At 34.4% G+C, this 24,391-nt stretch overlaps 2 long non-coding RNA genes across 3 annotated transcripts in view; one reads left to right on the top strand and one right to left on the bottom strand.

The window, feature by feature from the left end:
• Positions 1 to 322: 322 nt before the first annotated feature.
• LOC134728611 (uncharacterized) overlaps positions 323 to 24,391 on the top strand; it is a 551,913-nt gene continuing 527,844 nt past the window's right edge. For both annotated transcript variants that reach the window (XR_010109198.1, XR_010109197.1), the window contains exon 1: positions 323 to 3,090. This is a non-coding gene — a long non-coding RNA (uncharacterized LOC134728611). The remainder of the gene's footprint in view (positions 3,091 to 24,391) is intronic.
• The window catches only part of LOC117979188 (uncharacterized), a 62,790-nt gene continuing 54,221 nt past the window's right edge, over positions 15,823 to 24,391 (bottom strand). Inside the window, exon 2 of the long non-coding RNA XR_004669930.3 lies at positions 15,823 to 21,152. This is a non-coding gene — a long non-coding RNA (uncharacterized LOC117979188). The remainder of the gene's footprint in view (positions 21,153 to 24,391) is intronic.

Here is a 24,391-nt window from a genome sequence, read left to right as displayed (position 1 = left end):
CTCACCTGGGTGAACTAGAAGTACAAAAGGGTCAAGTGGAAATAGGCAGTGGTCCTTAAGAACAGGCACACTGCTACTTTCACCCACACTGTATTGGTCAAAAACAAGTCACGTAGCCAATATCAGCATCAATGGGGCAGATATACATTCTTTGCATGGTTTGAGGGAAAGAGGAAACATTTGCTACATAATAATCGAATCTGCTTAATTAGGTATTAGACCTTGCTCTAAGCTTTTTACATGTAAGCACTCATTTTATTCTCATAACAAACCCAAGAGGTAGGTACTGTACATTATTTTCACATATTTTACAAAGGAGCCAATTGAGGAGCAGAGAGTAACAGTCCCAATATCTGATAGCTTGCAGATGAAATCTGTATATAAATTCAGGCAATCTCATCCCATTTTTCTATGCTCTTTATTTTCTATATTCCTGTGTCCATCCTTTCCTGTCACTTTACTGTATCTCTCACTGAACAAAGTCCAAAACTTATACTGATGGTATTTTAACTTGCTAAAGAGTGAAAATAACTCCTTTCAAGTTAAAAAATGGCAAGCATATTACTTATCAATTGTTGAATGTTAAATATTCAGTGAGTGTGGAAATACATTATGGGAAAAAGCAACTACAAATTCACTTTTAGAACACTTTGTATTTTATTTCTCACAATTATGTCTATACTCATTTGACAAAAAAGTGTGTGTGTGTGGTTGTGTGTCTGTACAAGACATTATTCATTCTATAGACAAGACCTTAAGTACACTTGAATTTTTGAACCTTCCTAGGTATCTGAGTTCCACAAGTTGAAGATGACAATCTGTGGCAATTCTACAATATTGTAAAGTTCATCTATATATCTCTTGTCAGTTAACATTATCATAACTTTACATGGAAATAGAAAACTAATAACCCATTGAAATAATGTTGCACTGCAAACATTTGATATATATTACCTCTCTTGCCTTTGGCTCATATTGACTAACTGCTCAAGATGTGATTAGGTGTGTACAATAATTCCTGCCCTAGTCCTAGAGGAGAAAGGAAACAAAGGGCAGGATCTGACTTTTCTTTTGTTTATTGTTATTGTTTACTTTTCCTCAAAGGTAGCCAAACAGAGTTCCCTAGGTCAAATTTTATTTATAGTCAACATATCTCTTCCTCTCTCTTCAACAACAAAAGCAAAGCTTTGGAGCGTGTGATGCTTTTGTTAAAAAAAAAAGATAGGAAGCTATATGCACTATATGTAGAAATCTATTTCACAGAGGGAAAAAAGAAAAAAGAGTATTATTTTACAAAGCTTGGTGGAGAACCATGTGGTTAGTTAAAATTATGAGGCATAAAGCAGGCAAGATCCAGAATTTAGCCTTCTGGCATCATTCAATTAGAATGGAAGTCTGCACTGATCATGATGTTAAAATTCAATGTAAAATTCTTCAAAAAGAACTGTCTAAGTACTTTTTTGGAGGTTTCTCCCTTTCTTTCCAACCTCTGCGTATTTTAAATTTCAACTGGTATCCAAGTTCATAGCTAATTTTAACATGTGTATGAATGAGAGAGTGTGTTTGAATACATATATGTATACATGCATAAGATTATATGCATGCACTCATTTATTGGTGATATGTGGATATGGTGGACTTAAGTAGACATTTCATTTCCAAATGTGTTTAGAATAAGGTTAAAAGTTGAGCCATAGCTTCTAAAAATAGGATGTATTCAAATTGTTACACAAGTAATTCATGTTCAATGTACGACATTTTGAAGCCACCAAATCAAAAATAAACAAAAGTACAAATCTATATCATTTGATCCTAATATTTGGGTGTATAATCTTCTAGATTCTTCCCATTTTATATATATATAAATTTATATATATATATAAATTTTTAATTCAGATACAATATTTGCAAAGTGTTTTTTCTCTTAATATTCGTTGTCTGAAAAAATTCCTCACAAACACTTGTCCAATTATTTCCTTAAGATAGTTTTCTGGAAATATTTGGATGAAAAGAGATGCCAGAACTAGACCACAGATTCTCAATGTGTGGCTTCCTGGACTCTCATGGTCAAAATCGCCTAGGAGCTTTTCAGAAAGGCAAATTCTCTGACTCATCCCAGACCTATTGAATCAAAAACTAGAGTAGCACCCAGAAATATGTGTTCTGAAAAGCCTACGAGGGAATTTTGATTTTGGCTTAAAACCACTGAAGTAGGCCTGGCGCACTGGCTCAAGCCTATAATACCAGCATTTTGGGAGGCCAAGGCAGGCAGATCATGAGGTCAAGAGATGGAGACAATCCTGGCCAACATGGTGAAACCCCATCTCCACTAAAAATACAAAAATTAGCTGGGCGTGGTGGTGGGTGCCTCTAGTCCCAGCTACTCAGGAGACTGAGGCAAGAGAATTGCTTGAACCCATGAGGCAGAGGTTGCAGTGAGCTGATATTGCACCACTGCACTCCAGCCTGTTGACAGAGCGAGACTTCGTCTAAAAAAAAACAAAAACAAAAACAAAAAAACCCCCCAAAAAACCAAAAATAAAACCACTGAAGTAGACTAAGGTATAAAGCTTCATTTTTCTGTAGTCTGTCTATAATCCACATGACTAAATTTAGCACCTAAACTGCCTAGTTCTCTAGTAAAGAATCACTTGAACTTTTTTTAGAACACAATCTGTGTACATGGGGGTTTGGGTGTGTTTCAAAGTATAAGCACAGCTTCTTCCGATCCCAATATTTTTTCTCTGAGGACAATTTTTTTTTTCTAATTTGTTTGGGTATTTAATTTCACTGTAATTGCTTTCCTCAATATCTGACAATCCCTCAATTTTCCTTTATATTTAAGAACAAGAAACCAAAACGCTGATTAGAATCTCTGTGTGCATCATTGACTTGCGGACGTTGCGATCTGTGCATAAGGCGGGGAGCTGCATTATAGCACGTCCAAATGTCAGTATGTATAGGTGTTTTCTCCTACGCTAACCAGATTTTTATAGAGTGATTCTCCAGAGTCAAACTTGGAGGCCCATGACCTTGGTCCACAGCATTTGTGAGCTGACCAGAGAAAGGAGACGGGATTCTGTATCTTTGGTATGTATACATTTACTTAATTCCCCTCGCTTCAGGAAGATGTTTAATCTCCACTCTTGGCTAACTCCAAGTTTTTCCCCAGTCATCCTCTCCAGAGTTAACATGTTTTCTGCCACATGCGGGAAAGGAGAGTCACATAGTTACATAGGCTGTGGGAAGATATGTTGGGTCTCAAATATTCCTGTTTTATTCATATGAATTCCTGTTAGAGAAATCTGGCATATTAAATGCGTCTTTCCTCTGAGAAAATAAAATAAAATAATTATGAATGGCATCTCTAATGCCTAGATGCCTCCTTGAAACCCCATTTATCCTTTAGCATCAATAGTTCATCTGTCTAATCCATATCTATCACCTTGATATCTTTTTTATCAATAATTCACTTAGTTCCATTATTCATAAATTTATTTGAGTACTATCTAAGAAAAAAATTCATCTCTCATTTTAACGGGAAGTATGTCTTAAATTTCTAACAGGAAATGCTCATGGTCTTTTTCTCACAGACCCGTTCCCCTATTCTGTTTTCATAATTTTTTAGAATCTAAAGCAATCTCATGGCTTTTTGATAGAGTGGTATCACAATTTGTTATTCTCAGGCTGTGTATAACCTTAAGGATAATGTGAGATTCCAGATGTCCTCTGCCAGTTTCATTGCTCCCCCAATTTTTTTTACTCAACTTCATAATTTCTAGAACCTTTATCATGTTTGATACACAAAATACCTTTAGTCACATATTTTTTATATAATCGAATAACTGGCTTTAGTTCACCTGTGGTTGTATGCTAGCCTATCTTCTGAAGGCTTATGTTTTCTTCCTTCAAGATAAAGTACCTACATGGAAAGCTCTACAGTTGGAATGAAGAGCTTTGAAAGAAGCATAACCATGCAATTCTGTTATTATTATTATTTTCAGTGACTTACCACTACAGAGAATCTTTTAGCCAGGAAGTGAGGATAGGATAAGGTAAAGCATAACAACAAAGAAAAATATCTTAGATCGTGGTAACATTCAGAAATGGAAGAGGAATCAGTCTGTCTAGCACTAAATCTGAGGATAAGATTGCCTTAACACAATGAAACAGCCATTAAGGTAAAGGAAGTTTCAAATTATTTTTGGTTGACAAACACATGATCCTGCCTTATTGGTGATAAGTAATCGTTTTAAAAATAAGAAAGAGGAAAACAACTGACTTGAGAAAAACGAACAAAATCATGGAAAGGGAATAATAGTTGCAAGACTAGAGGAAGAATTCACCTCTGAAAAACAGCAATTACAGTTTCAGGACAACATTTCAGGCACTGTTAGGTCAATAAAATAAAAGAAAAGAGCACTTTTTAAAATAGAAACTAGAAGCCATATTAAGAGAATCGTCTGAGATAAAAAGGCAATTGAGAGAAGAAGACAATAGATAAAATGAGAGATGGTAAGAAAAGAAAATATTGCTAGAAAAATAAAACACCAATGGCACAATTTAAATCCGTATATAAAGAATTAAATAGAAAAGTTGATGCTGTGGAACATGGAATCATGACATCTAGGGAAAATTTAATACTATCTCCCAGAATACAGAGCAAACAATGCATAAACCTTATTAGAGATCAGGAGATCGTATAGAAAAAAGAACACAAACTTGCTTATAAATATTTGCTAATTTTAAAGAAGGCACCAAAACAAACAAGAGCAGTTATTAATAACATAATAGAAGAAAACTTTCTAGGGCTTCAGACATCTCCAAGTATCATAAAACACACACACATGACTAATTAGGAACTATCCTAGAAATGTAAGTGTACTTTAATATTTAAAATTTCTTAATATTAATTAAAATGAAGATTTGATTTATTGTTTAAAAGAGCATTTGATATTATTAAAGAATATCATGTTAAATCAGAAAGAAGTATGCTTTTCCAACATAAAAAAGAATTTTTTTCGAAGAACATTGTTCTGAAAAATACAAAATACAGGGTATAGCATCACACTCAACTTTATAATCTTGAAAACCTTTCATTAAAATAATAAAAAGACAAGTATCCTCATAAATATTCATATTAGTCAAATTATACCCGGAAGTTTTACATGATGCAATAAAACAAAAACTAAATGAGGTATTTATAATAGAAAGAAATTTAAACCGTTAACATCATCTCTAGACAAGAGATGAAAAGTGTAAGAATACTAAGAGGTCTGTATACAAAAAAACCTTGCAAGTATGTAAGTATACATATATACTTTCATGATATGTAATCCTCTCATTCTTGATCATATGGAGTTTATTATTTCCTTAATTTCTCTGAACATTTTAAATGATTTTACATTATAATGCAGCTCAGATTTTATCAGTAGATTTAATTCCTCTGACATGAATTCTCTCAGTTTTGTGTTCTGTAAACTGACTTTCTTGGCATTGCATTCTCCTCAGATGCTCTGTAATGTGCTAACGTGTAATGTCCACATGCTAATTTTACATAGGATTTAACTTTCATGAGATTTTTAATTGACGCATTTCCTGGGCTGTGTAAACCTCACTTTAGAGGCCATTCTGTGCTTGTGTCAATCCATCTTCTACACAGTTCCCAGCTCTAAGCCTGTTTGTATGTGAGTGCCTTGGTTTGGAGTTGACTCATAGGATGGAAAAGATGAATTCATCAACAGCACTGGGTATGAATTCTGATTTTCCACTGTTGAGCCAGCTTCCACCAGCAGCCCAGAGCAAAGGAGCAGGCATCTGTCAAGAAACAGGAACTGGAATCATTCCATAATGTATATATACATCAAAACATCACACTATACACCAAAAATATATATGATTTTTTATTTATCAACTAAAAAAATAAATAAACATACATTTAATTTAAAAAAGAAAAGAAAAAGAAATAAGGACTGGTAGGAGAGATATGCAGGTTTCATTTTTCAAGCAAATAGGGTGCTTCCAGACCTTGGCTTCTTGAGGATCCTAGTGAGAATGTCTGGCCAGAGCCACGGACTGGGTACTGACTCCTACTCTGCACGGACATTAAAATCCAGGTCTTGTCCTTGCCTTATGACCCGGTAGTTCAGCTTCTTCTCAGCACTGTGGATTTCTCATTTTATTTCTATTTATTCTTCTTAAAATGCATATTTTCACTAGAATTTCTGTGTATTTAGAGAAGGAGGATCATATCTATGAGTGGCCAATATTTATTTACCCAGAAGCCAAAATTTTTCTTTTTTCTTTGAGTCCCATTTTTATTAAGGCTAACTGAAATACACTGAAATCACTTAGTAAAACATAACTAAAGTAAAAACATTTGTCTGGTAGGTTCTACTCTATGTCTCGGTTTTCATATCTAGGAGCTCCAAAAGGTCTAGAGTACATCTTAGTTTTTGTTGTTTGTTTCTCTGAGTCCAGTTATCAAATTTTAGAGAAAATTTGGAAAAGAGTGTAGAAGGAGAAGATAAGATTAGAGTGCCTGTATACAACATAGGAAGGCATGAGAGAAAAGCACATAATGCACTCTGATTTAATCAGCACCAGGAACAAGAAAACTTTCAAAGAAAATGTAGGGTGATGAATTTGCAACAGTTAAAATGAAATATCTGCTTTTGAAGCACACAGCAAGTCTTGAATTCTTCTTTGGGAAATCACAGATGTGAATAATACAATATCCATTGCTCTGATTCTCTCTGCCACCTGCATCTTTCCTTCAGTTTGGGTCAGTACATTAGTCAGGAGATGAGCGTCCGCTAGTCTCTGTGATGCCAATACACGTTGGAGGGAGGATGAGACACATTTATCAAACCCACTGATCAGCAGTTCTTCACTTCCTGTGGGCTTTGTGAATCATGTAATCAGAGGATTGTTTGTTTTATTTGTATTTATGCCCACATTTACCACTCCCCCCTGAAAAAAAATCTTAGCTTATCTGAATCCTTATGGTTAATTTAGAAATATCATTCTCTCTTTTTTTGGACTTGTAATCCTGAAAATCCTCAGAAATACAGCTATGCTTTTGTTCACTGGAAAAGTCAAAATCTCAGATTTTTCTCTATTGCTTGCTCTTTACCATTAAGGCATGACCTCACCTAGGAAACTATGGGAGATGGGGACAGTGAGAAGTTTGTTTTGGAATTTATGCCCTGTATTTTTTTTTTGTCTGCCTCAGCTGCCTATTACCAGATATAATACACATTTTCAAATTCCCACGTAAATAAAAAGGACTATATGGATCAATGCCATTTTGGTCATCTCTTGAGGCCTGGAAATTTATTTTTTTGTATTAAAGATCCATTTATTTTTTTCCTTTAAGAATGGAACTATACTTAGTTAAGTAAAATCCAACATTGAACATTTTACATTCAAACTTTTGCATTTGAAGACAAGGTAAATAGGTGTTTTTAATTGGTTCAAAATTTAAAAACAAAATTGAAGGATTAGAATGTTTAAGAAAATATGTCAGAGTTAGAAAAGCCAATTTATGCTACTTTTCTTTTGACATGTATTGATCAGAAAATTACAAAAGCAAATCACGTACTTGGAAATAATTAAATGTCTATGAATAGGGGATTATTTCAAGGGTCAGCAAATTTCAGCCTATTTTATAAATACATTTCATTGGAACACAGCAAACTCCATTTCTTTACATATTGTCTATGTCTACTTTTGTACTAAAATGGTAGAGTTGAGTAGTTAATGGAGAGGACATATAAAGCAGAACCAAAAAATATTTACTGTCTGGCCTTTTAAGAAAAAGCCTGTCAACTGCTGGGTTGATTATATAAATTATGATTCATCCAAAAATAAAATAGTATGAGGTGTTCAAATAATGGGCATCCATATATATGAATATATTTCTTTTGTATTGCTCCTATGAAAATATTGCTGTATGAAAAAATTACCACAAATGTAGTCCCTTAAAATAACACAAATTTATTATCTGATAGTTCTGGAGGTCAGAAGTCCAATAAAGGCCTCACTGAGCAAAACTCAGTATGTCGGCAGTACTGTGTTCCTTCTGGAGGCTCTGGGAGAGAATCTGTGTCCTTACCTTTTGCAGCTTTTAGAGGCTGTCTGCGTTCCTTGGCATGTGGCTTTTTCTTGTTATCATCAAACTAGAAGGGGCTGGTGTAGTCTTTCTCATGCTGTCATCTCTCTGGTTTTTTTCTCTTATGTCTTCTTCTACTTCTTTTTTTTTTTTTTTTGAGACGGAGTCTCGCTCTGTCACCCAGGCTGAGTGCAGTGGCGCGATCTTGGCTCACTGCAAGCTCCGCCTCCTGGGTTCACGCCATTTTCCTGCCTCAGCCTCCCGAGTAGCTGGGACTACAGGTGCCCGCTGGGACTACAGGTGCCCGCCACCAGGCCTGGCTAATTTTTTTCTGTATTTTTACTAGAGATGATGTTTCACCGTGTTAGCCAGGATGGTCTCGATCTCCTGACCTTGTGATCCTCCTGCCTCAGCCTCCCAAAGTGCTGGGATTACAGGCGTGAGCCATGGCGCCCTGCTGTCTTCTTCTACTTCTAAGTATCCCTGTGATTACACCGGGTCCAAATGCATAACCCAGGATAATCTCCTCATCTCAAAGTCAACTTGAGATAAGCAACTTCAATCTCATTTGCAACCTCAATTCCTTTTTACCATGTAACCTAACATATTCAAAGTTTTCAGAGAGTAGGATGGGAATGTTCTGGGGAGAGGAAACATTATTCTGCCTATCACAATGAGTATTTAAAGGTATTAACAACATTCTATTATATGAGAAAATGTGAAATAACAAAGCATCATGTACAAAATAATTTAGTTTAAAAATTCTCTGTTTATTTTGTGAATAGAAAAATAATTAGGGAGGTTGTATGACAAAAGATTATAATTATTTTTCTGAGACATGAAATTATAAACGGTTTTATATATTTTTAAAAGTCTAGGTTTATATATTTTTATAGTTTCTTTAATATAATGAGCACATTTTATAATAGGAAAAAATCTACATGCAAATAATAGTAAAACAAAGACCAGTTACAACAGAAGTTTCAAAATAGACAATTTGCAAAACAAAAGCATTGTTTGTATGTATATTTTGCAGGGTTTTTTTCTATATAATGTCAATCCTTTGACAGAATCACATACTTCTTACTTTCACATTTTTGGTAAGTTTCACTACTGCTCTAATGCAAGTGCTTCCCAGAAGGGCTTTGCTTTCTTTCCTGCAGCATGGAAAATTCAATACTAATTAATCTTGAACAGGGGTATCCTAACTTGCAGAAAACTGCAACCACTCAAGTTTGCGTAGAGAGATCACTCCTCTAGCATTTCCATCTTTCTTGACTGTTCAGTACTTTCCAAGTCCCAGCTAACTGATTTATAGCTTTTGAATTTGATTTGCATACCCCATATAATAATCTACAAGTCATTTCCATGCATCTTATAGTTGAAGAAAAATTGGTTTTCAAATTCTCACTTTTTCTTGAAGCTCCTAGGGACAAGCTAAATAGGCTATTTTGTTGCATGATAATTTTTCTTTTTCTTTCTTCTGTTTTGTTTGTGGGTTTTTTGTTTATTTTTCAGATAACCCAATAGATCTTTTCTTTTTCAACTATTTATCTATGATAGCCACCTAATAGTTCTCACAGAATTATTTCTGTTTTTTGATATTAACCTATTTGTCCCAGATGATCACAGAATTTAACAATACTTCAATTTACAACCAGTAAGAATTCAGGATTACTTAATAATCTATAAGCATTTATGTTGTGGCTACTATACGTATATTTTGAGTACTACTTTTCTGATGTGCTGTTTTGCATCCTTTTGTAGCAGTTGATGCAATATCACAATGTTATCAACCAGAGCAAGTGTGCTGCTTGAAATAAAAACAATGAATTTTTTAAAAGGGTCAGATTAGATACCAGTAAAATATTTAAAGCATTCACAATGAAAAAAGAAGAGTTAAAAAGGGAAAAAGAATAAAGAAACACAGAATGCTTTTAATTGCTTTGAGTTTAAATTTCCCTTGCTCATGAGCCTCACTGTGGCTTAGCAGACGATAGTTACTTTCTCAACTTTATTCGAGAAATTAACTGAAGAGTGCGTGAATCTTATCTTTATATTTTGTACACTGGCTAGCACATTACAGGTCCTTGGGAGAGGCTGAGGAGATTATCAATAAATATGAGAATAACATTGTTCTCTAATTGTTAGAAACACAGGCAGCAGACTTCACCTAAAGCCAAACAAATACAAGAAGGAGAATTAGGTGCTTTGGTCAAACAGCTGGTTAATGGAATCTAAAACAAACAAACAAAAACACACTAAATGTAGTTTGACTGAGTTCATTTTGTATGGTTAGCCTAGCCATAATGTGTTACTAGTAATACTCAAGCTAAAGAAAGTTGCATTTTTAAAATGACTAACATTTGTCAACAACAAAAATTTCTCAAGCCTCAACTTACATGCAAGAACTTGGATATTGATCTCATAAAGCTTAATATCACTCTAAAGCGACAAAGCCTAATACTGACTCAAAAGAAAAAATAATCAAAGAGCCTAGTAGTGTCTGTACCAAGAACTTTAGTGTTCAGAAAATCGGTTGGGGCTAGAAAGCTCAATGGCTGAAGAAAAGACAAGTGCTGAGCTGCAAAGGTTACGGGAAGGATAAATGCAGGGTACGATTGAGGGTATGCATGCTGAAGGGATTTCCATGAGGAAAATCAGAAGGCAGGCAAGCAAACAGAGGGTTATCCCAGTGGCTTACTGGAGCTCAGGTGAGGTTGGAAAGGTGTGAAACATCACATGAAATAATTATATTTAAGTTTGTACTTAAGTGATCTTACCTACTCATTCCAAAAGGGATACCCATTACTTAGATATGGTGAGAGACCAACACCTATGAACACAACTAAAAGGCAAAATCCAAAGTTAAAAAAGAGAGGCGGACTTTCTACCCAATAAAAAGTTCTGCTTGCTGAAAAACATTGAACTCTGGGCTTCTTATAACCTGAGAAAAATAAGGAAAGCACAAATGATAAACTATTCTTTTTCTGTCACAATAAGAGTCACAGTTTTTATTTCCTTCAGCCCTGGAGGAATTTATAATCAGAACATTGAGTAATATATGAGTAATGGCTTTGAGAATGATTTAAGAATCCAGGCATTTTGTATGCAATGACTCCTCCTTTATTGACACTTGGTAAGAGCAAAGTGTAATGGCATAAGGACTAGACTAGACTAGAGAGGGCACCTTGAAGGACGGGCTGGCTTGATCAAAACACCTGGCTCTTTCCTGTTATATTTGTTTTGGTATTAGGTCAGGGCTGCTACATCAGTGTCTGGCTAGTAGACAAAAATAAACTTCCTTTAGTTATTAATAATTTTCCCATTAGTCTCTTCCAAGAAAACATAATGTGCTAGTTGGTGGCCAACACATAGAGACAAAGGTCACCCACCCTTCAGTTAATTTTCCTAACTCAGGTGTGAAAGGAGGTTTTGGATAATAATCCATGCTGAAGCTAATAAGAAAGAAAAAGCCAGATTCAAAGCAATAAAAGACATTCTGCTTTTTTTTTTCCCTTTAAACATGGCTTATTGTGAATCCTTGGGTGATTCTACTAGTTTCTGTTCTGACATTTAAAAATTCATTATTTTTATTTCAAGCAGTGCAATAGATATAATTGACAATATTGTGTTATTAATCATCAGTTACAAAAGACAACAAAAGAGCATACTGTGGTTTTTAAATATAGTCATTTTGTGTGTGTGTGTGATGGCATCTCATTGACATTGGTGAGAGACAGGTGTAACTGAGTAAGTGTGGGATATGGAGAACACTTTGAAGGCCAAGAAGAAAACATTTTACTTTTTGTTTTAATAAGTAGGTAACCTTGGGACATGTAAGTGACTATGGAATAAAATAATCTGTAATTATTTCAAACATTTTTTTAAAGAAACTTATTCTCTTTTTATTTTTCCTTCCAGTTTGGAAGAAGGCTGGGGGTGAATAATATATAGCTAGAGCTGTGATCTCATGATATGCCAAATAAGTATCACGAAATAGCTACATTTATGGCATTTATGTTAAGGCTTATTACTGGTATGCAAATTCCCAGCCTATAATTGTTTTCACAATCAGGCCCAGAGGCATTACCATGGAGGAAGTAATTATAAAATGGTTAATTAAAAGTAATTATAAAATGGCAAATTACTTTTTATACATCCTCATACATTGTTCAGTTATAACTTAATCTTTGAAATCCTGGAATGGCTGCCTCCCAAGAACACTGCACCCTTCAGGGAAACGTGGCTCATCAGCCACTAACAACAGCCCTTTTTTAAAAAAACTTTGCTAACTCAGATTCTGGGATATTCCAGCATGACAGCTGGTTCCTTTTCTTGTGCCGTGGTCAATGTTTAATGCACTGCAATGGATTTCTCCAAAGTGTGGCCTAAGCACCCCCGAGGGCCCTCCAAGTCCATATGGGAGAGCAGAATGTTCTGCTGATGTGAGCAGCAGACGGGCTTTGCTGAAGATTGGGCACATGGCAGCCAAGGCTGTGGGAATGAAGCAGGTGGACATTTGTTTGAGGTGGGGGAGGAAGGAGGCCATTCCTGAGGATGAAGATAACTGCGGTTCATTTGAAATAGAAAGCCTGGAAAATCTAACCAGATGTGAAAAGGCCTCACTGGGCCAAAAATATGGGAGCCAATTTTTTTCACATACAATTAAAACATTTTAATTACTGAAAGGTACATTCCATAGTTGAGTTTCAACTTTGAAAGGACTTTAAAGGTTTAAAATACTGACTATAATAAAAATCAATGTTGAGTATTGAAGCTAGTGAATATACCTACACAGGAGAAGTATGATCAGCTCTCTAACCTGCACCCTGCTTTTTCAAATGACACTTGATGTTTCTGATCTAGGCTGGCTAGATCAAATTCAGAATGCCATTATATTTGATTTTCAGATACACAAAGAATAATTTTATAGTATAAGTATGTCTCAAATATTACATGGGGCATACTTACTCCAAACACATTATTCATTTTGTATCTGAAATTCAAATGTAACTGGATATCCCAGATTTTTTTTGCTAAATATAGCGAACATATTCTGGTTGCTATAGTAAATGGTGTCCTTTTATCATCAGATTTCAAAACTGGTTATTACTAGTAGAAGAAAACAGTAGTATCTTAAATATTAGCCAAACCGTCTTACCAAATTTTCTCAGTTTTCCAGGTATGGAATCCAATCTTTGGTAAATAATAACATTTTTGCAGTATCTCTTGTAATATTCACATGTTGTATTCCTTTTCCTTGTATGATTGCATTGAATAAAAATATAATAGCAAAGTTAAATAATCTCAGTGATAGTGGGTATCTTTGTGAAACCCTACATCTTCCGGTGACCATTTTCTTTAATTTCCAAATTAAATAGCTAAGGCTTCCATTCCAAATTATGTGAGAATATCAGCTCCTCCTGCAGTGTTTCTGAGGATTCTGGATCCTACATTCTCATGGGGATCTCATCTCATTTCTAAATTACTCATTCTAAATTAGACCTGATATAATCTAAATACATCATCATAGACTTTGCTTTTGTGACTATCCTCCATCTTCTATATCCCAAACTGGTAATGTTACAATGCTCACCGATTCCAGAAGGGAGGGAATTTAAAGTAAACATGGATCTGGCTCTGTAATGCTCACATAGAGTTATCTCCCAGGTTGTCTTGCTGTCTTATTACCAAGGTGCTGTTCCTCTTATCTACTTTATGAAGAGCTTGTCCCACAGTCTTTTTTACTCTTCACTCATGTGTACCCAGAACTGCTACATATATTGCCACCCTTCCAAAACAGGGAAGACTTCAAATGCATGTTTGCTTGGTCAAAAAAGTTGGGCTACTTGCATAGTTTTGTGTGTACCAAAAACTATGCACTAAGAAGTTAATTTAACTAAAGGATCATCTTCCAGTTTCTCCACTATTAGCAATGCAATGTACTGCCAAAAGAGTGAAATCACAAATTTTCTTTAATTTGGGCCAGATCAGATTCTAAAACATGGGTCTTTTGAGAATGGGGCAGTCATTGGAAAATGGGTTATTCTTCCATTTATAATTGTTTTGCTTCTCACTTTCATGTGTCTTCTAATTATTTTTAACCATTAATTATAAAGTAGGCTATTGCTTTGAAATTAATAATTTTGTTATGCTAAGGCAGTTCTTGACAGTGGTGGTGTTGAATTATATCACACTGCTTTCTGACATCTATCAAGACCACCAATACTCTCCCACTACCATCTTTGATCAATTGGTGTGTTAAATAATATTAATATATTTCCCAATACTAAGCCGTTTTTGCCTTTCTAGAAAATAATTACTTCTGTTAGCTGTATTATTTTAATAGTATACTTGAATACTCTTATATACTCTTAAGGACTCATCTGAAATAGCAATGTTTCCCCCACTATGCTAGGAAATAATCAATGCCTCCCAAACAAAATGACCTGTAATCAAATAGCTTGGGAACCCCTTCCTGGGGAAGATGAACAAATGAAAGCCTCAGAGAAGTCACAAAGTTTAAATATCTGTTTCCATTTATTGAATAATTCAATTATTTTATTTGTGAAAGGGAAATAATTCCATAAAATCAGTTAATTTTTTTTTTCATTTTTGTAAGCTCTGAAATAATTTGTATATAAGATAAATTTTATGGTTTCATATATTTTTGGAAAAATTGTTCAGTCAAACCATTTGTATGCAGTGCTCTGTGTGTATATGTGTGTGTGAGTGAGTGTGAGTGTGTGTGTGTGAGAGAGAGAGAGAGAAAATTTATTCCTGGAAAACTTTTAAAAAGAATCTCCATTGCTCTTAATATGTTCCAGTTAAAATTAAGATTTCTAATTTCTCTAGAGACAAGTATGGTAAGCTTTATTTTCATAGAAACATATACATTTCACCAAAGTATTTATATAGAGCTACATTACATTATCTAAATAATATAGAATTCTTTTATAGATTTTAACACATTTTTATCTACATCTCTAGAGTTGGTACCCTAAATGGCTATATATTTCCAGTTTCTTGCACCTCTAAACCTACCACCTATCAAAATACCTTCCATAAATGATTTCACTCCCTAACACGTTGAGAAAATAGATGCCAATAACAAACACGTCCTCCACGTTATCTCTGTTGGGTGCTTCCTACAAGCATTTAAATATTTTCAAATCTCTTCATATTGAAAATAAAGCTCAGATGGTTCTAAAACATATGTCCACAACATTTTTTAATACTCCTCCCTTCAGAGTGGAGGTTAATTTCTTTCCCCCTTGAGTATATGCTAGATTTAGCAACTGGTTTCTAACAAATAGAATACAGCAAAAGTGATGGTATGTCACTTCCAAGATTACCTTCTTAAACGACTGCATCTTCCATGTTGAGTACATGCTCCTTCTAACACAAGCACGCTCTCTCTTTCTCTTGGATCGTTTGCTTAAGGGAGGTCGCATCACTAGCAGTCTATGGAGACATCCAAATGGTGAGGAACTGAAGCCTCCTAGTAAAGCTATGTGAGTGAGTGTGGAAGCAGGACCTCCAGCCCCACTTAAGTCTTTAGAGACTGAAGCCCTGACAGCTTGACTGCAACCTCATGAGGGACGCTGAGACCCAGCGAAACAGCTCCCAAGGTTCTGAGGCTCTGAAACAATGTGTGATAATTCCACCTCACATTCTTCTACCGAAAAACAAAACAAACGAACAAAAACATTGGAAGGAAAAATTTAATTGGCTTAAGGACAATTTTTATCTCACGTAACAGCCACCCTTCTAGGTTCACATAGGACAGCGGGTCTAGGTATGTTTAACTCAATAGCTCAGGGATGTCATGATTCTTTTGTCTGTTTCCATTTTCTTCTCTGCAGTCCTTTGCATATTAGCATAAGAGGCTCCCTTCAGGGTTTCAACATTAATGCTGCAATTCCAGTCGTCACCAGCAGGTGGAAATCTTACAAGTAAAAATAGTTCTAATGTACTTTATTTCTCCTTTAAAGAGTGAGCAGAACCCTCTCAGAATCTCTCCAACGGATAGCCTCACATCTCATTGGTCAGAGTTTTATCGTATGTGCATGACTAAATCAATCCCTAGTCAAAAATAACAGGACTATCATAATCAGCTTAGAGTGGACATAAATACTTCTCTGCCCAAAGTATTTAACTGAGTATTTGGTGATTAAAAATTTTAACTGGTATTCATACCTACATTATACTGGTGTCTATGTAAGTATAAGCTGTGAATTTGTATTACTTATCTTCCTTGAAGGTCTCTTTTTCTCTTTGCTCTTTTCATTACCAGATCACAAAATTGTCTTGTTCCTTAGAATTTCTCAGACTTCATCCTTGTTTCTTTTACATTACCTCAACACTTAATGCTTATTTGAACTGGGCAACATTGTTTCACATCACTGGGAGGATGCTTATGCAAAATGATTCAGAAAGAATATTAATTGGAGTAAGCTTTAAAATTATATGAACTATTATGCTCAAGTTGGTCAGTACGAAATTCTATAAAATTAGTGTATTTGAAATTAGAGATATCCAGAAATAATGTCTTCCAAATTTTGAGAGCCTCTAGCTAGAGTCAGACAGAAGTTAATTTTTATAATGAAATTATAAACCCTTGAAATGGGAAGTTGCATTTGATCAGCCAACCAGAGCCTTTTTTAGCTCCCGTGCCGTATTGTGACAGACAAATGTATTGGTCTGAAGATGTGCACATCACATCTATAAGTGAAATTGAGTGAAGGATTTCTGACCAAATTGACCAATACATCTTCTAATGAGAAATATCCTTTTACTGTTTTAGAACTGACAATTGTGATAACATAATTAAATTAAGAGATAATGAAGGAAAAATATAATCTATAAGTCATTTACTATAATAAAAACTTAATCCTTATATTTAGCCTCATTAGAATATAATTAGAACTAACCTATGCAGTCAAATTGTTACATATATTCTGAAACCTGAAAACCTCAGTTCTTTTCATGATTCTCTACATTAAAATGCTCAGATGCACTAAGTGATGGCCTTTGGCTACACTTGTTTAAGGTGTTAGTGCTAACTGTTGAATTTAACAATGGATCCCATGACGGAAAAGGTAACATTTCAGTAAGTTCTGCAAGGTGAAATCATAGCAGGTTGGACATAATATTAAGTAGCACATCTTTTGCCTTGTAATAGGGTTTATATCATCATTCTTGGCACATCAACAGACATTATTTGTCCTTTTCATTTGTCCTTTTCAAGTGTCCTATGACACTACTTTTGTGTAAGTTTTTATTTTCTTCCATGAAAACATGTCAACATTTTTCTATTAAATCACAGAATAAATACTTGCAATATCATGTTTGAGTTTGTAATGACAGTGCTTCATCTGATGAATTCATCTTACTATTACAAATAAAATTGTTCAGCATTTACCCCCTTTACATTATTTTAATTAGATGATAGCTTCTACTCCATATCTACGTTCATATATATTTCTGAAGTGATTTTCCACATTCATCTCTACATCCCTGAAAAAATGCAATAAAACTGGAATTTAAAAACAAAATAATAAATAAAAACATAAATGACTTAGGCTATTGATTCTTCTAAATTCTAAAATCATTGAATAAATCAAAATGATAGTTATAAATTACCTAGAAAGCAATGAGCTTGAAAATACATAAACTGAAAGTGAACTGAACTTCACTAAAATAAATTCAAATTTCCAAATGCTTAATGATAAAACAATATGAAACAAATAACGTAACAATTCACTTCAAGAAACCAGAAAACAGGAAAAAAATCCATATTTGGAAAATAGGAGGTAGCTACAGACATAAAAGCTGAAATTATGAAACAGAATAGAGCATAATCAGCATCTTGATAAAGCCATTATTTCGTGCTATGTTATGGTTCATAACATAGATAAATTCCAGGGAGGCCTAAAGAAGTGAAAGAAAAAAGAAAGAAAAGAAAAATCCATACATTATGAACTAAAAAGAGAGAAACACTCAGATATATTAGTGTTTGCTACTTTCTGTTCTTCTATTTGAAAATCTAGAATAAATAGATACAAATTCACTGAAGAAAAATTAGAAATCCCAGCTAACTGCTATCTAGAATATAAATTGGCAAACTAGTGAATATACCCCCAAACCAATTTGGTCATAATTACAGGTGAATCCAATGAAAACTTCAAGTTGTCAATAATTCCTTCACTATGTAGTTTTCTAGAAAAGAGAGAATCAAGGAAGCCTTTTCAATTAACTGTATAAATTAGCATAATTCCAATAATAAAATCTGGGAAACAGAGTATGCATACTTAAAGAGTACAAAATCAAGTTTTAAGAAATCTAATCTAGGACTATAACAAAAGTAAAATACATCACTAACAAGGGTTTATTTTAGGAATTCAAGAATGAGTCAGTCACTGGAAATGTATGGCATACATTTTCATCTTAATACTTAAAAGGACAAAAACATACCTTGATAGATGGCAAAATAGTTTTGATATAATTTAACCTCCTTTTCTGATAAAACTTATAACATTAGTTATAGAATAGTGACATTTCGATAAAGAATGCAAGAGAAGTAGGCTGGTGGCCATTGCTAGTCAGCCTCTTCACTTATCTTCAGCCAAGAGTTGTTTATCAACTTTCTCCCTTCTGAGAAAGTCTATGGTGGATGGTCAGAGTGTTTGTTGTTATGGATTGACTCAACAGGTTGGCCCTGACCCTGTGTTCATGGTTTATTAAAAATGGTAAATGAGAGGAAAAATAGACTTGTAGACTCCACAAGGTACAAAGTTTTATAGATTTTTATTCTAGAAAACCAGTAAAAAGATAATTACAAAAGTAATATGCTATTGGAAATTTCCGTGCTATACTTGTTGATCTAATAGAGGAAAATTGAATTTAACTGTTTTTCAGAATTGCAGGAATTCAGATATCTTGTCACTAGAGAGATCATTCAAAAGATTCTAGCTGGGCCATCCACCAAACGACAAATAAGGAAGGGCCAGTGCCAACTCTGTTGAAAAGACACATACTTTTCTGGCTCACAGATCGTGCTCATTGGTGGCTATTTGCCTTTGAGACTGCAGATATATAAGGTGTGACCAGTCAGCTTGATCCTGAGAGGTGAGCAACTATGAAGTAAATGCAGGAGGTTGGCGGAAGTGAGGACTACAGAACTCATGCTGTGCTGTGCTATTTCACATAATCACCAAAACACACAGAGCTATGAGGAGCTGTAGGCACCATGCAAGCCAAAACAGAACAATAGAATTGTATTTCCAGCTGTGTTTCATAGAAATGAACCAACATCCTTAAAGATTTTGAATGTTTTAGAAATTATTTCTGAAAAGTTTATTATTCTCTCTGGCCGCAAATCTGAATTCAAGTGACATTTGTGTTTCTAAATAACTAATTGCTAAGAACAGGAAGTATATTTCAATGTATGTTATATGTTTTAAATAATGTAAGTTGATAAGGACCATCTGTATTTGCTGATACTAGAGATGAATGAAAACTGAACAACCATATCTATCTATGAGAGTAGTTTTCAAACAGTCCTGTAAAAGCCCTAAGAGGCTGTGGAAATATCTCAGGAGCTACCAGGAGAAGGGGCCCCCATCTAAGGATAGCAAGTGGAGACAGACATTCTTATCTTTGACTTTACAGGTTTTATATACTCATGTGTGTTTATCTGTGTGTGCTTAATGTTCTGCATGAATTTTCATTCAGTAGAGAAAAGGGGAATTATTTTCTCCTAAAAAGATAAAAACAGGAATTTTAATTATATTTTAAAAGTAAATTTTCTAAAATAAACAAACCAACTATTCAAGGACTATAAATATGATTTGTAAGCACAATAGAGGAAATTTAAGTCGTACTTGTTTGGGATTATTTTTGCTATCTTACTAGTAATACTTAATATACTATCATTAAGAGGAATCGAGGTCTAAAGTCAAAATAGATCCTAGGCACTAAACCAACGCCTTCGGAGTTTTAAGAATATCACATATATATGTGTGTGTATATATATACACACACACACACACATATACACATACACATATATTTTATGTACTATATATATAAAATACATATACATTAGAGTATGCTTGATTTTTTCCTTATAAGATCAAATTAAAAAATTTATATAAAACTAACTTTTTATAAGTTGGGAAAACCACTGAAGAAAAGCATTAAAAGTTAAGCACTAAAAGACATTATGACATGATTAAAATGTTTTAATACAAGCTTTTTTTTATAGTTTTATTATCTATTCAAAGCTAGTATCTTCTCTTTGGAAAATACTTCTATACATATAAATTGAAAATTACTAATATTGTTAAGCACGTCATGTTTTCAAAATTAATAGCCACATTGTTAATCATGCCAAGAGCTTGAAAGAGGTGCCTTATTTTTGTTTAATAAATACACAAAATATATGTGTAAAATAAATGAACTCATATATATGTATTTGTATTTATATATTCTTGTGAAGGTAGTTTGTTAATGCTTTTTATCTTATTTTTTCAACAATAAGGCCTTTAAAGCTTCTCACCTGGTGGATGATAATGTAATTAAGCATGTTTTATTGTAACAGAAGACTAAAGTAAAAAATATGTTAAATCAACTGGACAGTAAAATCTTTTATGTTTTTCAAATTTACCTAGTATATTAGGGTTCTCCAGAAAGAACTAATAGGATGGATGGATGGTTGGATAGACAGATACATAGATAAGATAGATGATAGATGGATGGATGAGAGGGAATTTGTTAGGAGAATTGGCTCACACAATGATTGTGGAAGCTGAGAAGTCCTGTGGTAGGCCATCTCTAAGCTGGAGACCCTGGAATGCTGGAAGCATGGCTCAGTCCAAGTCCGAAGTCTTCGGAACCAGGAAAGCTAATGTGTAACTTTCAGGCCAAGGCCAAATACCTCTGAGAACCCAGGGAGTTGCTGGTGTAAGTCCTGGAATCCTAAGGCCAAAAAGCCTGAAGTTCTGATGTCCAAGGGCCGAAGTGTGTCCCAGGTCTAGGAAAGAGAGAGGAGGAAATTATTTTCTCTTGTTTTTTTTTGTTTGTTTGTTTTTGTTTTTTGTTTTTTGTTTTTTTTTGGTTCTATCCAGGCCTTCAGCTGATTGGATGGTGTCCACCCACATTTAGAGAGGGATCTTACCCACTCAGTTCACTGACTCACACACGAATCTCCTCTAGAAACACCCTTACAGACACACCCAGAAGTAATACTTTACCAAGTCTCTAGGTATTCCTTTATCCAGTCAAGTTGACACCTAAAATTACCCATCAGACCCAGTTTATTCCATTCCTTCAGAGGAGGTTCTTGGACAATACAGAAGTGACTGCCTGAGAAGTCCAGAAACTCTTCCAGAAAAATGGCCATCACCTCTTCATATTTTCATCAGCTGTAAAACTGACCCATAGGCTGCCATTGTTACCACAGCTTCCAGGTATGACATCCAAGCAGGAAGCAGCTTGTGGTAAGCTCTTGGCAGCTCAGGTGCCTAGAAGGTAACTCAGCACACATTCTGCCCAATGTACATGATTTATACTACTTAGTAACAATCTTTTTGGAAACCAAAATTATCAGATGCATACAGAAGGCAGGTCACAAAATGAAGTAGTTACTTTCAGTTTCCTCAGAAGCATTCTCTGTATTCTCATTGTTAATTCTGGGACCCAGGGGATGATCTTGAAGTTCATGAGATAATTTTTAGTTCTCTTACAACCTCTTGTGTCATTCATATTTCTAGCCCAGTCTCATAAGTCTAGATTTGGGCTAATTTAGAACATACATCAACCATTATAGTATCATATAGAGTAGTTTCAATGGGCATTTTACTTTTGGAGATGCTAAGCTATTTGAATTTATATATTCTAGAAGGTCTGCATTCTATCAACGAGCTTTACAGTGCTTTAGAAGAGAAAAAAAACTGTTGGAGAAGTGTCAGATATATTCTAAAGCAATTAGTGAGAAGCAAACCAAAAATTTTTAAGCCATTATTTTTTCATGTGAGCTAATCTGTTTTAGGATATTTTGAAACATGTCTAGAAATGAGAAAAGGGTATTCCCGTTTCCTGGCTTGAGTGAGTACCATGTCATGTACTGTTGGAAATTGCTATGATCTGAATGTTTGTGCCTCCATCCCCAATTCATATATGAAAATCTAGTCACCAAGGTGATGGTCTTAGGGGATGGGGCCTTTGGGAGGCAGAGCCATTATGAATGAGATTAGTCTACTTATAAATGAGTCCTCAGAAAGCTGCCTTGCCCCTTCTACCATGCAAGGACACAGTGAGAAGTTTCCATTTACTAGAAACAGGCACTCACCAGGCACCAAATCTGCCAGTGCCTTGATCATGGACTTCTTAGGCTCCAAAACTGCAAAAATTAAATTTCTGTTGGTTATAAGCTACCTAGGTTATGATATCTTGTTATAGCAACCCAAACAGATGAAGGCAGAAATGTCAGCTTATTTAACTCAATAATTGTTAGTGTGTATGTATGTGTGTGTGTATATATATATATCTTTTAGCTTAGATATACTACTAGTACATACTGAAATTACTAAGGCAAGCTATATGCATCCAAGATCCCTGCCCCCTTCTGTTAAATTTGAGCTAAATTTACATGCAATAAAATGCCAAAATATTAAGAGTACAATAAAAAAAAGTTTTGAGAAATATATCCATGCAACTACCACTAGTTTCCTCATTTGTAAAACGGGGACATTAATAGTACATATACCAAAATATAGAATATTTCATCACCCTAGAATATTTCCTTTTTTTCCAGCCAATTCTCCCTCTTCCTGCTAAACCTGCCAGAAAAAAAAATACTGTTTTCATTTTTGTCACCATAGCTCTTATTTGCCTGCACTGAACATTTAAATTGAATCATACAGGATATATGACTGTTTCTGGCTTCTTTTACTCAACATGTTTTTGAGCTTTATATGGGTTGAGATATGTGTGTGTGTACATATATATGCTGTATATGTGTATATATATATATGATAATTTTTTTATTGTTGAATGTTATTCTTTTGTATGCCTATACCAAAATGTATCTATCCATTGAATTGCTGATGGGCTTTTTTTGGCTATTATGCTTTAATTCTATTGATCCATATTACAAACTTGCCTGGCTGAAGGGTTGTCTCAGTTTGTACTCCCTAACCCACCTACCTCCTTCCCTGCCAGCAATGTTAGAGAAGATGTTTCAGTCACAGATCACCTGCACAGGCAGAATCACTTTTAAATTATGTTCCAATTTGATGATTAACAAATGGCGTCTCATTTCAAATTGCATTTTTAATATTGAGCTTAATTTTTAAGGGTTTACAGGTCAAATCATTTTCTTTTCTTTTTTGTCAACTATCAGTCCATGCCATTTGCCTGTTTTTTTATTGGTATGTTTTATCATTTAAAATTTTATCTGCAAGAGGTATGTAATTGTGTATATATGTGTATATATATATCTGTATATATGTATATATATATCTGTATATCTGTATATATGTATATTTATCTGTATATACATGTATATATATCTGTGTATATATATGTATGTATACACACACACACACACATATATATATATACACACACACACACACACACACACTAAGGATTTAGGGCTTCTTCACCCAATCTGCTCTCCAATACCCAAAAGCATAATACCTCTCCTTGTATTGTCCCTAAAGGGGGGTATTATTATTGTCACACTTATTTTATAGATTAAAAAACCTTGGACACAAAGAAGTTAAGCATTTTGCAAAATGTCAGTATCAAATAAGTGATAGAGGTTGAAGAATTGCTTTTAACCCATTTACGATCCTACCTTTCTGTTCAAAGAAGTTTTATGCAATGACCATAATCATAACTACTTCCTCAGGTTGTTTCAGTTATTAAACAAATTAATAAATGTGATGATAATAATAATAGACACTATGTGCTAGATACTGTTCTAGGTACCCTCTATATATTACCACATTTAATATTCACAACAATCCCATGAGATAGAAAGTACAATCTATCATCCACAATTTATCAATGAGAAAGGTGAAGTATAGAGAGGTTAACTATCTTGCCACCAGTGTATGGCTAATGAGTGACAGAGCTGAAATTTGATCCTAGATAGCACGGCTTTAGAGTCTGTTCTCTTAAATAGTATGTTAACAGCTGAGAATAGCTCCTCGCAAATAGTATGTCCTAAATTGTTGTGAACCAATGTCATTATTAAAGGACATT

Source organism: Pan paniscus, chromosome 12 (assembly GCF_029289425.2).
Source record: "Pan paniscus chromosome 12, NHGRI_mPanPan1-v2.0_pri, whole genome shotgun sequence".
Taxonomy (NCBI): domain Eukaryota; kingdom Metazoa; phylum Chordata; class Mammalia; order Primates; family Hominidae; genus Pan; species Pan paniscus.
Note: the sequence above shows the minus strand (reverse complement) of the source record. Positions and strands in the feature narration are given on the sequence as shown.